Source organism: Apium graveolens, chromosome 4 (genome assembly GCF_009905375.1).
Source record: "Apium graveolens cultivar Ventura chromosome 4, ASM990537v1, whole genome shotgun sequence".
Classification (NCBI taxonomy): domain Eukaryota; kingdom Viridiplantae; phylum Streptophyta; class Magnoliopsida; order Apiales; family Apiaceae; genus Apium; species Apium graveolens.
The window spans coordinates 1,196,758-1,200,877 of record NC_133650.1 but is presented as its reverse complement, the minus strand read 5'-3'; the positions used below and the strand labels follow the sequence as shown (position 1 = coordinate 1,200,877).

The window sequence follows — 4,120 nt, the reverse complement described above, 5'->3', positions numbered from 1 at the left end:
CCACATAAACCAAACGAAACTCTGCGAAAAGCAAACGTGCCAAATGGACACGTGAAGGTAGTCTTTTCCTGATCCTCTGGTGCAATACAAATCTGATTATACCCTGAATAGCCATCCAGAAGATAATAATACTCATGACCAACCAACCTGTCAAGCATCTGATCAATGAATGGAAGAGGGAAGTGATCCTTCCTTGTGGCTTTGTTCAACTTTCGATAATCCATGCATACTCTCCATCCTGTAACTGTTCGAGTGGGGATGAGCTCGTTCTTCTCATTTGCTACCACAGTAATACCTCATTTCTTAGGCACACATTATACGGGGCTCACCCAAGAACTGTCAGAAATAGGATAAATGATGCCTGCATCTAGCCATTTCAGAATTTCTTTCTTCACCACCTCCTTCATGATATGATTAAGTCTGCGCTGCTGCTCAATAGTTGGCTTACTACCTTCCTCTAGCAGAATTTTATACATACAATATGAAGGGCTGATCCCTTTGATGTCTGCTATGGTCCATCCAATAGCTGATTTAAATTCTCTCACAATCCTTAAGAGCTTGTCTTCCTCACTACCTGAAAGGTCAGATGCAATAATAACAGGTAAAATAGATGCATCACCTAAAAAAGCATACCTCAAGTGTTCAGGTAATGGCTTGAGCTCCAAGGTAGGTGCTTCCTCTTTTGATGGTTTGAGCTTTCCTTCAGCATTCTTGAGATCAGAAGTACCAAGAGATTCAAACGGCATGTCCAGCTTTCGCTTCCAGGGAGAAGCATTCAGATATTGTAATTGCTCGTTGCCATCTTCATCATCACTGTCAAAATCCCCCACTAAGGCCTTTTCCAATGTATCAGACATTAACATGTGATCGAGTTCTGAAGTAACCGCATCATCAATCACATCCACTTTTAAGCACTCCTCATCTTCTGTAGGGAATTTCATTGCCTTGAACACGTTGAAGGTCATATCCTGATCTTGTACCCGCATAGTAAGTTCACCTTTCTGCACATCTATCAAGGTACGGCCAGTAGCCAAGAAAGGTCTTCCCAAGATTATGAGAATCTTCTTATCTTCCTCGAAATCCAGAATAACAAAATCTGCAGGAAAGAAGAGCTTATCCACCTTGACTAGCACATCCTCCACTATGCCCCTTGGGTAAGTAATAGAACGATCAGCCAATTGTAGAGACATGTATGTGGGTTTTGGATCAGGCAAATCCAACTTTTTGAAGATCGACAACGACATCAGATTGATGCTTGCTCCCAAATCACAAAGGCACTTGTCAAACGACAACTTGCCAATGGTGCAAGGAATGGTGAAGCTACCTGGATCTTTAAGCTTTGGAGGTAACTTTTGTTGCAGAACAGCGCTGCATTCTTCCGTTAGAGCAACGGTCTCAAGGTCATCCAGTTTCACCTTCCTTGAAAGAATACTCTTCATAAACTTCGCATAACTAGGCATTTGCTCCAGAGCTTCAGCGAAAGGTATATTGATGTGAAGTTTCTTGAACACCTCCAGAAACTTACCGAACTGTTTATCCAGCTTTTGTTGCTACAATCTCTTAGGGAAAGGTGGTGGAGGATAGAGCTGTTTCTCCCCTGTATTACCCTCAGGCAGAGTGTGTTCAACAATAGTCTTCCTTGGTTCCACCGCTTTCTCCTTTTGCTTAGCTTCTTCATCTCTAACTTCAGCTTCTCCTTCTTTTGCCTTTTCAGCATCAACAACTTTCCCAGACCTTAAGGTAATAGCCTTGACTTGCTCTTTAGCTTCCTTTCTGCCTGGTACTTCCGTGTCACTAGGAAGTGTTCCAGGTTGACGATTGAGCACTGCATTGGCTATTTGACCGATTTGATTTTCCAAGGTCTTAATAGAAACTGCCTGACTCTTGCATAACAGCTTAAGTTCCTCAAAATCAGCACTAGATGGTGCAGCTGCACTTCCCTGTTGAGGATATGATTGCTTTTGAGCATACTGCTGTGGTTGCTGGAATCCAGGTGGATTAAACTGTTTACTCACACCTTGCTAATACGGTGGCTGAATAGCATTCTGATTATTACCCCAGCTGAAATTTGGATGATTTCTGTTGTTAGGATGATAAGTAGCTGGCACAGGCTGCTGTTGTCGCTGATAATTGTTCACATACTGAACAGATTCGTTGACAAGAGAACACTGATCCGTAGCATGAGAACTTGCACAAAGCTCACAGACCATAGCTATTTGATTAACCCCATATGTAGCTAGAGAATCAACCTTCATCGACAGCGCTTGGAGCTGCGCTGCAATAGCAGTGGCTGCATCAACTTCCAGAATACCTGCTACCTTCCCAGGAATCATCCTCTGAGTTGGGTTTTGGTTCTCATTTGCAGCCATAGTCTCGATAAGATTATAAGCCTCAGTATAGCTTTTGGCCCATTAGGCACCTCCAGCTGCTGCATCGAGCATGGGCCGAGATTGGGCCCCCAAACCATTATAGAAACCAGTGATCACCATCCAATCGGGCATTCCATGATGTGGACACTTTCTCAACATTTCCTTGTAGCGTTCCCAAGCTTCGCACATAGATTCTGTAGGTTGCTGCGCAAACTAAGTAAGAGCACTCCTCATAACAGCAGTCTTTGCCATCGGATAAAACTTCACCAGAAACTTTTACGCAAGATCTTGCCAAGTAGTGATGGACCCAGCTGGTTCAGAATGTAACCAGTCCTTAGCTTTGTCCCTCAGTGAGAATGGGAAAAGCCTCAGCTTGATAGCCTCATCAGTCACGCCATTACACTTGAAAGTACGGAAGATCTCGACAAAATTCCTTATGTGCATGTTGGGGTCTTCAGTCGCAGCTCCTCCAAAAGAAACAGAATTCTGCACCATCTGAATAGTGCCCGGCTTGATTTCAAAGGTGTTAGCTTGAATAGCCGGATGAAGAATGCTTGACTGGATGTCATCAATTTTAGGCCGAGAAAAGTCCATAAGAGCTGGATCAGCCTGAACAATACGATCACCCATGATTACTGGTTCTTTCTGCTCAGTTCCTGAATCCGAATCTTCAAAATCTATCTTCTCCGGAATATCAAGAACTTCGTCTGTCTCCTCAGCTGTATCTAAAGTCCTCTTGTGAGTACGAGAACGAGTTTGCATAAACGCTCGCTAAAGTACCTGAAATACAACCAGAAACAATAAGTAACAACTACGTCCTAATCACTGAGTCCTAACGACCAATGATGTTAAGTACATAAACTAAACAAATACGCCGAGTCCCCGGCAGCGGTGCCAAAAACTTGGTAGGGTGAAAACACGCGCTAATAATACACGCAAGTATATGCGTTCGCAAGTAATATAGAATACTTTCTAGTTCGTTCCCACAGAGACTCAGACTAATTATTGTTTAATTAAACTCACGCACCAACGTATGATTACTTCTCAATGTTAAGACATTAACACTTAGAATTGTTGACTAAATATTAACTACAATTAATTACTTAATTAATCACTTAAATAACACTTCAATTAACAATATTAAAACACTCATGAGATCACAACTTCATTACTACTTCCTTCAATAGTTATTGTTATTACCCTTAGCATATAACAGCGATGATATTAATCGAATAACACGAAACTGATAAAAGCCAACTTTCATTGTACTAATACCATTCTACCAAGCATCCACAATTAAGATAGAAGTTGAATAGGCATCAATTATGTTGAGTTCCTATATGTCTACAGAAATTGACAACATAAGGATTTAAGCACAAGTTATTCCTTTTGATTACACAGGGCGAATAAAACTGTTAGAGTACCCACTAATCATGCACATCATACATGAACCTATGCTAGCATGGCAAGTTCTAAATCTCAAGATCCACTGTCGCTTCACAAGAGATTAACACCCTATCTTATATGTTCACGACGCACATAAGACGAATACGCACAACCAATACTAGATATCATACAATCATCACACACTAAGGTATCAAACAATTAACTAAAGAATTCCATAGTAAATCTGTTACGACCCCATGATCACGATTAGCCCATGATAGCACTTATCGTCATCATGGGTTCATATGAAATCATGATAAATAAACACAAGAGAATAATAACTAAACTAATTATATTAAATCAGA

General features: G+C 41.2%; 1 non-coding gene across 1 annotated transcript; it reads left to right on the top strand.

Moving 5' to 3' along the window:
• The first annotated feature begins 2,499 nt into the window (after nt 1-2,499).
• LOC141722161 (small nucleolar RNA R71) lies at nt 2,500-2,606 on the top strand. Its single transcript, XR_012575187.1, has one exon. It is a non-coding gene; the product is annotated as a small nucleolar RNA R71 (small nucleolar RNA).
• The last annotated feature ends 1,514 nt before the right edge of the window (nt 2,607-4,120 follow it).